This window comes from Zootoca vivipara, chromosome 4 (genome assembly GCF_965207765.1).
Source record: "Zootoca vivipara chromosome 4, rZooViv2.hap1.1, whole genome shotgun sequence".
In the NCBI taxonomy this organism is placed as follows: Eukaryota; Metazoa; Chordata; class Lepidosauria; order Squamata; family Lacertidae; genus Zootoca; species Zootoca vivipara.
The window spans coordinates 35,000,662-35,013,489 of record NC_142587.1 but is presented as its reverse complement, the minus strand read 5'-3'; the positions used below and the strand labels follow the sequence as shown (position 1 = coordinate 35,013,489).

Sequence of the window (12,828 nt, the reverse complement as noted above, 5' to 3'; positions counted from 1 at the left end):
CAGGAAAAGGGCCTGGATGATGTAGATTTTCTGGTTCCCTGTTTATAGCTAGCTTGCCATGAGCACTAGCAATCTCTATCCTATTCTGCAGGCTATACAACGGCTTTCTCAACAGTATCACCACAGTTATAGAAGTGCATTCCGATGGAAGGAAGTTTGGCTACATTCTTGCTTGCTTTTAGGTGTCAAGTAAAAATTAGTGATATATGTACTGCCCTGGGAAGGATGTTGGGGTCGGGTTTCCAAAACTCACCTTGTAGAATGCCCTTGACATGAATTAACCCTCCCTCCTTTAGGTTGTCCAAGTCACCATTGTAAAGGCAGAGGTGCCTTTCTATTCTGCTTAACACTTCTACTGTCTATTCCCTATTCCTTCAGAATAGCAATAAGTAATGAACAAGAACTCTGAGCTATCTTGGTGGCAACACAGGAGTCCGTCGTGGTTGTAAGTCTTCTGTTAAACAGTTTCTCATTAAGTGTTTTAAGTTTGGATTTTGATCTACCTACAAAGTCAACTATGCCTAGAAACCATAATGTTAATATTCTGTCTTGGAGAGGAAGCATGCTTTTGATTGTTGAGGTTCTCTATGGAGCTATCTGTAGCCCTTGGTCTGGTAATCTTTCTTTGAGGCAACATATTAAAAGGCCAAAGAACTTTGCAAGGGGTTATTTGGCTCTATTATTCGGATTTTATACACTGCCCATCTTACATATACCCTCAAAATCTCTGGGAAAAAAAATCAGTTTTGTGTATATCTTTCACTTGGCTCACCATGTGCAGTGTTCTAATTAGTCCCAGAGCAAGGCATGTTTATAGCCTCAGTACTGGTTCTGTGTTTCCATATACTGCCACAAATGGAATGACCCCTGATCTTGGCATATCATCTCCAACTCACTGATATTTCTGTGTGGAATTACTGTCTCATTGTAAGTTCTCAGTCTTACATTTTGGGTTATAACCCTCACAGGTTTTTCTCTCATTTTCTTTCTCTCTCTTGAAGTACATTTTGAGAAACTACATCCGAGATCACATTTGCCTTGGCTCAAGTATCCAACTTGTATTGCACTCCAGTCCCATTTGTTTCTAAGGGAATTGTCTATTTCTCTGGTCTGTTGATACCAAGGCACAGATGTAGAATTCTTCCTGTGTGCTGTCTTGGGAGATTTTGCCCTAGTTGGTAGCCTGCTTTAGCTGCAGTTTCATTTTCCGTGTACATTGCAACACTTACCTATAGCTGGACACTTTATTTATCTGCATCTGTCTCCAATGCTGTGTTCACTTATCTTTATGGACTCTGGATCCAGAGATGTGTGATGGTGCACCCATTTCTTGTTCTTCTAAATTTCTTCCCTCTGAGAATGCTCCTTTTGCAAAAGCCCTGACCCTGCCATGCTTGGGTGAACCTGGGCTTCCACCTGCACTTACTGCTTCAATTGAAGCGTTTGGAATCCATTCCCTCTTAAATCTTGCATTCTGCTCTCTACTACAAAAGTAAATCGTTCAAGTTGATGATCCTTTCTGAAGTTAGATAATGGTCTCCCAGGAGTTATATATTTTTAAAGGTTACAATCTGAAAGTCCCAACACTATCAAATACTTAATTAGTGACCTAGGGCCTCAAAGTTTCATGGCTGGCCCACCAGTTTAAGGTTCGTAAGGAATTCTATTTATTTCCCTTCTTGTTGGGCCCTGGGGTGCCACTTAAATTTGTTTAGAACTACTGACAATTATCCTGTTCCTACCAGCTTAACGGCATGCTATGGTATATGTCCCCATCTCTCTCTCTCTCTCTCTCTCTCTCTCTCTCTCTCTCTCTCTCTCTCTCTCTCTCTCTCTCTCTCCAGTAACATCTTTTTCACCCATTAAGAACACAAGAAGAGCCATTTTGGATTAGGTCAGTGGCCCATCTAGTCCAGGGTCCTGTTCTCACAGTGGCCAACCAGATGCCTATGAGAAACTAGCTTTCTCTGGCTTTTATATAGATAGTGAATTTCTGCCCCCCCACCCCGGGTATTCTGCTGCATTGCCACCGAGCTTCAGCTTTCCTGGGGCCTTGAGACATTCCATCTTTTTGCCACAGTTTCCCATCCCTTATATTTCTTTTTCATTTTGTCTGTCATGAGGAGCTGGTCACTGTAGATATAAGCTCCTCTTTCACAGGAGACCAGGGCCCTGCGGGATTTGTCAACTTTCCGCAGGGCCTGCAAGACAGAGCTGTTCTGCCTGGCCTTCGGGCTGGACTTAGTCTGACCCCTGTGTTTTTCCTCCCTCATGATTTGGATTTATGGACTACTTAAAATGAGGCTGCATTTTAAATTTTAATATTGTATTTTATTTAATTGCTTTTGATGTTTTATTGTAATTTTATTGGTGTTAGCCACCCTGAGCCCAGTTTTGACTGGGGAGGGTGGGGTATAAATAAATTATTTATTATTATTATTATTATTATTATTATTATTATTATTATTATATGATTTCTTAAGGAACTACATGTATGGGAAAGGTTTATGCTCTTTGAACTGCTTTCCCATTCCCTATAGCCCTGTCCCTTCTCTTTGCCAAACCTCTTAATCCAGCTAAGGTAGATGTCCCATTTACAATTGTGTAATCAGTGGTTCTCAAACCACTTGAAAATTGCCAATAGTCTTGATGGGTCATGTATTATTTTTTCTCCCTGTGGTAGCAATTGTAATACAGTGTGCTAGATACTGTGGCTTTTAATTGTACTGTTGATGTTTCTTATATTTCTTATATTGCATTTTACTGTATTACAATTTGTATTCCATAGAATTCAAATAAATAAAACACTGCCAAAAGCTTGCAGGTGGAAGGGGGAGTTAGCAGAAATTGTCCCTCAACCCACCCCCGAACAGGGGAACAACTTAGATCTATGCTTTTATCTTAAACACTAGCTTAAATCTCAAATCTTAAATCTCAAAGTCACAATTCATCTGCAGTGCGTTTCTCTGTGCTGAACCAACATTATACATCTGGCTTATAAGGTCCTTGATCTGCCAGTCAAGCTATATTGATCCGAAAGATAAATATGTGAAAAATCTAAGGTGCTTTCCCTTAAATTAGTTTTGTTGTGTATACCGTTGCTTTGAATTGCAATGGTATTGATTGATCTTCAGGTTGTTGAAACAACAATTGCGTGTGCTGAGAGGAGTCATGAGCTAATCCTGTCAACTTGCTTCTGATGCTTGTGCAGCTATTACAGGTGATACTCCTTAATTCACCTGCAGTTTGGGGCTCTGCCACTTCAGTTTCTACCTTCCCAAATTAATCAAAAAAGGAAGAAACTGTGGCAGAAGCCAGGTTCAGGTTAAGCACTGAGCAATCAACACCACAAATCTGTCCTACAGGGGGAGATTTCCCTAAGAAACTTCTAAAAGAATGAAGGGTATCCATAACAGTTTTGAAAGCTACTTTAATAATTTTATATTACCTGTCCCAGAATAGGAGAAACCCAGGGGATATTTTATTAAATAATGTTACAATGCTTGCTTGTAGAGGTAGCGAATGTTGCTCTTTTTTTGTTTTGTTAACTGTAGGAAAGTATAGTAACATACTAACTACATGTGGTATTTAGTTAAATTTTGGGATATATTTATTTTATGGCAAAATTGACCCACTAATGCAGGCATCCCCAAACTTCGGCCCTCCAGATGTTTTGGACTACAATTCCCATCTTCCCCAACCACTGGTCCTGTTAGCTAGGGATCATGGGAGTTGTACGCCAAAACATCTGGAGGGCCGCAGTTTGGGGATGCCTGCACTAATGATTAGTTTCTCTAGTTAAGTTTAAGTCAGGAGGACTTACAACTGTTTGGTTCCGACTTGTAACTCACGTAGATAGCCTGAACATTTTTGTAAGCCAACAAATACTGGTGTGTGTTTGTGTGTTAGTTAGTGGTAATATTTTAGCATTTGCTGTGATTAGGCTAATTGCATCTCTTTCAATATCCATCAACTATAAAAACTGAAGATGATGGCTTGTTATTGGATTAATCTGCATGGTAAATAGTGTCTTGGTTGTTAATTTATTCTTGCTAAATCATTGTTGTTTTGAGTAACCTTTTATTTTGTCTTTACTATTGATCTGCTGTATTATACTAGTTACGTTTTAATATTGCTTGCTAAAACAATATAATCAATTGTGTGGGGTGGGGAGCTGTCCAAAGTAGTGAAGTCTAGCTACATGGAAGGGATTTTTCAGGTTGTTTTATTGCCATTCATGTGACTCCTCAAATAGGCCTCTGAAAGAACAGGCTAATATTTAGTGTCTTAAAAACAAAACAACACAAAACAACAACCCCATATTAGTATATTTGGGTTGTGATTGGCTGTTTGTGTAGATCTCAAGGGCACTTGCAGAAACTAGCTCAACATCTTTAGACGTGGGGAGCTGGTTAGAAAATGTTAACTTGGATCATATAGGATTTTTATTCCTCAGAGATAACTGGGATAACTATGTACAGATAAGAAGATAACATCATGGCAAGCTAGTTTTCCATAGTGGAGGTTTGGATAGCTTAAGTCAAAGGCTCCTGCAATTTATTTTATTTATTTAACAGCTAAATGCATAAAATAAATTACTTAAATCTTATCCCAATTTAATAACTGAGGAGGAAACCTAGTCTGTTTCCCCTTGTGCACACAGCTCTGTGTGCTTTGGATTGGGGCCTGTTGTCTTCAACATATAAGTGAGCCACTAAACGCTTCATATTTATACCCTCAGTAAAATCAGACCCTAGTTTCCTTTATTAGTTGGCAACCCAAGATTACAGCACAGTTCCCTGGTTTGAATATAACTGTAATTTCAAGAAAGCAAGGCAGCAGAGTTGAAGCTGGCACATAAAGGGAAGGGGGAACAAGTGAAAGAGAGTATGTTTGCCTGATTCTTGTGTTAATAAGCCATGATTGATGAAACTATGATTGATGTATGAACTGGCCCATTGGTTTGGTTAAGCATAGTGTGCTAATCAACTTCACTGGTTTCCTTCAAAAATGTAAAACGGACATGAAATCTCATCTACTTTTTAGCATCTTGTACAATTCTTAGAATATGAGAATTCTACCCCACTTTGTCACTTGAATTAGAAATTTTCTTTCTGCATAGTTATGTATGCTTATCATGTTGAGATTGTTGAGAAGAGAGCAATTGAAACTCATGCAGATTAAGTCTAAATAAGTCCTGCAAATGGTCAGCAAAGGTCAATTTGGTTAAGTAGGGATGTGCAGATTAAATAAAAGTCAGAAAGCTTAAAAATTACAAGCTGACGATCAAGAAGAGTTCAGAAAAAGAAGAAATAATATAAAACAATGGCAAAATAAGTTGTCACAGTGTCTCAAGTTATGCATGTCTAATGAGTCTCTTCAGACAAACATTGCTTGAATAAACATAAGCTATAAACTACATATAACAGTTTAATTTGTTACTGTCTATAGATCTTGAATAATCTACACTGGGAACCTTAAAGCACATAGGATATAAGAACCAAGAGCTTCAGGCATACTGTCTTCAGAGGATTAAAAAACAACCTGGAAGTTAGGAACAGAATATTATGTATGATTACAAGGAAATCACTTTGGCTTAGAAACCATATGCCTGCATGCTTATAGTATGCGTGCCTTCCACAAAATGCTGTAGAACAAGGCTGGGGAACCTGCTCTACCACTGTTGTTAGACTCAACTCCCATCAGCATCAACTAGCATGGGCAATGGCAGGAATGGTGGGAGCGCTACAGGTTCTCCATAAACCTTAAAAGTGTCCCGGTATTCTGAGAGAAAGGAAGAGTGAATTGAAATTAAAAAGCATGATCATGATTGAGTCCTTGATAAATAACTTTTTGAGGCATCTTGACCTTCATAGAAAGTTTTTTTAAATGGAGAAAAAGTAGTGTGGGTATATTATTTTAAGATGGTGTGTTGTCAATTCTTTTACTGAATGGCAATCTCTACCTCTTTCTGTTTCCGACAGGGGGAAAATGTGTTAACATCTAAAATGGCATCATGCTACCTCACACTGATAGGATTTGAAGGCTTCTAAAGCTGCAACGCTGTTGGTAAGCATTTTCATAGTAGCCCTCCCTAAAACTCAGTTAACATTTTAATCATTTTCACTTATTCAGGAGTCAAAGCAGGTGAGACATAACTAAATATTCTACCTCTTTGATTTGGTAAAAAGCAACTCTGGGTGGTGCTGAAAATGACAGGATAATGGTACAGATGTAAGGGGATTTCTGATTTTTTGAGTGTGTGTGTGTGTGTATAAATAATCCCGCACACTATATATCTGGCAACATTTCCCTTTGGTTATTTACACTTACTCTGCAATATAAGAAAATAAACTTTACTCAAAATCCTCTACTCGGCTCAGTACTTTTCATATTAGAGATTATGTGTCTTTGATTCTTTCTCATATGGTTTTTGGAAGGCACTACAGTGGAACCTCGGTTTATGAACACCTCGGTTTATGAATTTTCGGTTTATGAACGCCACGGACCCATCTGGAACGGATTAATTCATTTTCCATTACTTTCAATGGGAAAGTTTGCTTCAGTTTATGAATGCTTCAGTTTATGAACAGACTTCCGGAACCAATTACACCCATGCTTCAGTTTATGAACGCTTCAGTTTAAGTACTCCGCGGACCCGTCTGGAACGGATTAATCCACTTTCCATTACTTTCAATGGGAAAGTTTGCTTCAGTTTATGAACGCTTACTCTGCGGACCGTCTGGAACGGATTAATTCACTTTCCATTACTTTCAATGGGAAAGTTCGCTTCAGTTTATGAACACTTCAGTTTATGAACAGACTTCCGGAACCAATTGTGTTCATAAACCGAGGTACCACTGTATTTAAATGACTGTAGTATCTGGTCATAGTTGCTGCAATACAACATCATTGAACTGGACATTCCATTGAAGTAGTGTAGGAGTTGTAGATTAAACCACTATATAATTCAGGGCCTTGATCTCATTGTGGACTAGTTCCTGCTCTGAAGTTTTTAGGTTGTTTTATCTAAAGGATGAAAAAGGTCAAGATATTGTCCCCCCCCTTATTTTCTCCTCCTCTTTTCCAATGGTTTTGTTGTTATCATTTTATTGATGATATGATACTGTGCAATAAAACCAAATTGGGGTAGTCCTATTCCTTGTTTAGCTAAGCTCAAACATACAAAAAATAATGTCCATGAGACCATTCAGTATTACTGTATATATGGTGGCTGTGAGTAAAGCTTTTGATTTCGATAGGTCTATATACTGGTGACACAGATGCGGGTGATCTGTTCTGAGACATAGCTGCTATTATTGCTAGTGACAGGGCTTCCATTAATAGATGCAGTGGCTCAGAGGCTGTGAGCGTGAAATGAACTGATCTAAGCAGAAAAGAGAGCAAAACAAGCTGAATTGTGCATTTAAAAATTTACAGTGGGTCAGTGAGACCAGGATACAACTGTGAACTACTTTTTTTAAAAAAGAAGCAGCAGCGATAATAAATGAGGGCATCAGGGCAAATTACAACTATTAATTGAATGTTGTTGCTTAGACATAGAATATACTTGGTTGTGGTTCCTTAAATTATAAATTAACGGCTGCCAAAGAGAACCTGCTCTATCAAGAGTGTGTGGTCTTATGAATTACTTGTAAGCTATGTAAGATAATAATCTTTTTCAAGGCAAAGATGAGGCTGGGCTGGCTTATAAAAACTAGAATTATAGAGTGCTGATATAATGTATGAATGGTGAAATCTGTGAGTCAAATCTCATCTCACCCACAAGCTCACTAGGTGGTCTTAAGACAAGGCATTATTTTTCTTTTCTTTTTCATTTGCACCCTATGGCGATCATAAGACTAGTCTATTTTATGGTGTGATTATACAAAGATTACAGCAATATTGTGTGTCAAGGGTGGCTAACCTGTGGCTCTCACCATGCTTGACTATTGGCTCTGGTACCTGGATGATGAAAGTTGTAGTTTGGCAACATCTGGAGTGCCCCCAGTTGGTATATGATGCAGTCTGAAATATTTATCAGTGTTTTTAACAATATTGGGTTGTCCTTTATGGTGATATTGCCTTGGTGGAAATCACTTCCACAAGCTGCTTTTGGTGGATCCCCCCCTCCTATCTACAGTGGCTCCCACTGCCAGATCCCTGTTCCAGAGGAACCCTACCCCCCACTCTCAGAAAAAGCTTTTCAATATGGGAATTGGCAAAAATGGTGGCGTGATTTTAATGAATGAAAACATTTTCTGCTAAGGTAAACCCACATTACACATAATGAATTTTGTTTGCTTGTTTTTTTAAGGAGATGATGGGCTGGGGAAGGTTGGAGCCAAACATGCTCTTCCACTCATGGAACAGATATTTCCATCAGCAACAGTACACTCTCATAAACAGCAAATCCCTTTTTTGGGTGGAGGGTTACCTTTCCATGAGCAAAAACTGATTTTAGGATCCATCCAAGTATCCTCTCTAAACTCTAGAAATTTAATTCACATTTCTCTGGTGGTCTATGCACCTAGACTTCTAATATCTCCATAGTTTAGTGTCTCTCTGTTTCTCAGAGACTTTACAGTAGCTCCATTTCATTTGTGGGCACTTGGAGCACATAGCAATAGTGACCGAAAATTCTAATCACTAAAGACAGTGTTATGAAACTGGTTGGTGATGGTGACTGTTGCAGTGAATCTACTACAGGCTAATATTAAGTTTGTGTATATAGAGTCCTGCAATGGCTAGATAAATGTGGCTGCCTCTTTTAGTGTCCAAAGGAATTCCAAGGCAAATGCATGAAGGCAAATGCCTTGATGCAGGGAAGCAGCCTTTCATATGTGGATTCGCTTTCTGCTCTGGATTGGCTTTCTAGACTTGGTTCTATGCATTGAAAGAAGAAAGGTTAAACACCTATATCTACCATCCGGTGTTCACAATAATTTATAGCAGATGGTTTATGTAACTTTGGAAGTACTGATCACTGTTATTTTGGTGTGAAGGTGGCTTAAATTAAGGTATATCCTCAAACAGGTTATCTAAGTTGACCTTAATGTTGTTGGAAATCACTCGGGGATGGAGGGGAAATGTGGAATATAGCCATGTTTTCATGGTACAGATCAAACTGTGACAAATAATTAAGAATTAAAACTTTGCAGGCTGTAGCTTCCCCACCCGCAACTCATTTATCTTCACTGAGGGATGATGATGTTTGGTGGGAAGGATAATGTGAGGATAATGTGAGTAATTTTAAAATTGTTCAGTTTACTTCTTAAGTTCATAAACATTGATTTGTCACATCATGTATGACAAAATGTTTTTTGATCTCCAAACTTTGAGTGCTGCTAGAACAAAGCAGTGCAATAAAATGATTTTAACTGATGAGACATAACGACATCAGTCTATTTCCATGCCAAATGTAAGCAATCCACCTCAATTATGCTAATTGGTGCCCTAAAAGAAAATGTTACAGCTGTTTGGTAAATCAGGAAGGTAGAGAGTTTCTTTTTCAGCAGAAAACATTCCACAGTGTTCTTGCAATATAAGTCAAACTGTTTGTATTTACATTTTTTTAAAAAATAAATAGATCATATAATTTGGCATCTCATTCTCATCATCAAAATTGCCTAAGTTTGCATAGGTTGTGCATATTTTCAGGTCCTGGTTATCTGAAGGTCTATATTTGGTCTGTTTGAAGACTTCTGCTTCATCAGTTTTGCCTCATTTGTCCAAAACAAATGGACAGGTTGCAGTAGTGAGAGGAAGACGGGAATTGTGACCAGTACTACCTATCTCTTAATAAAGATATTCATGTTGCTGTTTTTGTAATTTATGTCCAATTCACAGGCTTTCAGACTGCTAATACATATCTCTACCCTCTTAATAATTGTAAAGAAGTAAATGCAACACACCAATAAAATATTTATTTATATGAAAAGCACACTCACTATTCAGTTTCACAATATTGATTAAAAACCTTTGGTCTCCAGCCCGCCTTTACCATCAGTGAATGAATTGCCAGAAGTATGCCATAGCTCCTCTGGGAAATGCTAAATTCTAGATGGATCCTAGAACAGTACTATCCCTGAGATTATATGGTTTCATTCTCCTCCCCCTTGTCTAAGAAGCATCAGGAATAGGAATGTGTAGGTTTTATTATCAAATATTGCAATAGGATCCCTTACAGCAAACAGACTTTACTGAATTTCCATTTAATGCATTTAAATCAAATACCACATATAGGTTGTTTCTGCCATGAAATACAGTGCTAGTAATGAGATGTATCATTGAATATAGCAATGGAAAACCACTCCACATGCCATCAAGTGCAGTGCAGAGTCTGGAAAGCCTAAAAGTTGGCCTGTTTTACTGGATATCAGAATATTTCATTGGGGAATTAATTAACACTGGAAACACATTGTGGCAAACTCTTTAGGCTTATCTGAGCCTGGCTTGAGTTCATGCTGTCCGAAGAACACCACTGTTAGTTGGATATCCTGCTGCTGGAAACCTATAAACACATGTGGTCACTTTCATGATCCAAATGTCTGTAGGAATTAGTTGCTCTCCTAGGGGCCCCAGTAGTGAACTTGTCAGTTCTCCTGAATTCCGTGTTGATGGCAGAAATAACTGCCCTCCAGCTTGACTATGGGAAAGCATAGAGGGAAATGATCCGAACAAATGGTGATTCAGATACTGGCCATTTTGTGACCAGTAATATGCTGGGATTCCAGAAATTATTGGAGCAATAACAGCTAACAAGAAGAAGACTTTCCAAGCTTTGAGGAACCTGATTAAAAATCGCACAACCAATCCCCCCCCCCCCCAATGCTGCAAAGCACATGACAGCATAGCAACTGGGAGGCAGGGAAGCAGGAGGCAAATGGGCACCACCTCCCCATTGCAGGCAATTCTGTACAAATGCCACATCCTGGCTGGTCTGTTAGTTATGAAGCAGAATCTGTATGATGATGAGGCCAAATGAAACTCAAAGGGTAAGAACACAAAACACATGATTAGAAGGCCCAGAAACCTACCAACCAACCTGGAGCTAAGCCCAAATTTCTCTGAGGTGATTTTTCCTGAGAATGTTTCTGATATCTTGCTTTTTCTCACTATCCCATACAGCACCATTTTTTTGTGGTGGCCACAATTTCATCCTCACCCCAATACCCCAGAAGAACACCAGGCATTGTGGATTATGGAAAATGATTGTCAGCATGCCAAAACATTTGCAGCAGCCAGAAAACCAAACCAAAACCAAACAAACAAACAATGGAGGGTGGGGGGGACAACTAAGCCATTCCACTGTCAGTGTTAATCTTGACCTTATTTACTGTGAGAAACTGTTGAAGAATTTATCCACACACCTCAGGAGAAATTGGCTGAAATGGTGCCCCAATTTCTCTGCCCAAAATAGGCTTCAAAGTGTCAAGAGGCTATTTGCTGCAGGGTCTTCTACCACACTATTTTCCAAATGTACCTTTACTAACTGATTAATATGCTGGGGATGTCTGGGGATGCCAAGTATAATTACTTTCTCTGCCACCAATTTGTTTTGATTGTGCCATAAAAGAGCATTCTCCTGGCATTTAGAGTATGATAATTTAGGGAAAACAAACCAGAACGATCATCACTTATCTCTGTGACTATATTGCCTTTGCATAACTTATCGGCATTCTAGCTGAGTGATGCAGGACAACCTTGTTTTCTGTCCTGAAGCAGACAAATTGTTCTTAGCTAGAGGTACCTAGCACAACACCTCCCCTTGGAACGTGGTTAACACTTATGTCCACACAGCCCCCCCATGCGACCTTTGCAACCATTGCTGGACAAAAGATCGCTTGCTCACTGTGATCCTTATACTGGTAACCTTTCAGTTGCAATGTGCTCTGTGGGGCTTCCCTTGAAATTGATCTGGAAGCTGCAACTGATGGAGAATGCTTCAGCCAGGTTGCTGAGTGGGGTACCTGGATGTCCACATATTGTACCTGTACTGAGGGAACTGAATCGGTTGTCAATCAGCTACCTAGCCCTGTTTAGAGTACAGGTACTCTTGTTAACATAAAAACTGAACAACTTGGGACCAGGTTCCCTAAAATAATTCCTGCATAGACCTTTAATATCACTTAGATCATCTGGGGGAAAATTCTACTCATGGCACTGGACCCAATATCACAGAGCGTTGGTCTGAAAACAGGCCTTTTCTGCTATTGCCCCTCTTCTGTGGAATGCCCTTCCCTCTGCCGTACACAAAGTAACAATCAAGTCAGCTGTGCTCCATTGCTGACAGAGGGGAAGAGTGTGGAGAGACAGGTGGAGGTAATTAGGCAGGAAGAGGGGAGCAGCAGTTTGTAGTAGAAGCCTGAGTGCCGAGAACAAGGAGAAGGGAGGGGGGGGAGTTCAAAGGAGAAGATGCAGACTGACAGCTGTAGCTCAGACTCAAAGGGAGAGCTACCAGGAATTGCCCATCCCCAGGTGTGTAGGCTCGCAAAGATTAATGAAAGGCGTGGACAGGAAAGTGGGGCTTTATGTGAATCCCCTAATACCTGTTTTATTATTTTACATGGTTTTATGTTGCTGCTTTATTGGTTTCAGGCTGCATTTCTTATTGATACTTCTTAACATAAATGGGACCCAGGTGGCGCTGTGGTTCAACCACTGAGCCTAGGGCTTGCTGATCAGAAGGTCGGCGGTTAGAATCTCTGTGACAGCGTGAGCTCCCGTTGCTTGGTCCCAGCTCCTGCCAACCTAGCAGTTCGAAAGCACATCAAAATGCAAGTAGATAAATAGGAACCGATACAGCGGGAAGGTAAACGGCATTTC

The 12,828-nt window shown here is 39.6% G+C and overlaps 1 protein-coding gene and 1 pseudogene across 4 annotated transcripts in view; one reads left to right on the top strand and one right to left on the bottom strand.

The window, feature by feature from the left end:
- NLGN4X (neuroligin 4 X-linked) overlaps positions 1-12,828 on the top strand; it is a 164,421-nt gene that overhangs the window by 17,002 nt on the left and 134,591 nt on the right. For 2 of the 4 annotated variants that reach the window (XM_088667702.1, XM_060273479.2), the window contains exon 2: positions 5,985-6,069. The exons of the other annotated variants lie outside the window; for them this stretch is intronic. The gene's annotated coding sequence lies outside the window, so the exon portion shown is untranslated. The remainder of the gene's footprint in view (positions 1-5,984; positions 6,070-12,828) is intronic. 4 annotated transcript variants of the gene reach the window in all.
- LOC148685896 (transmembrane protein 129 pseudogene) lies at positions 10,404-11,136 on the bottom strand (annotated as a pseudogene).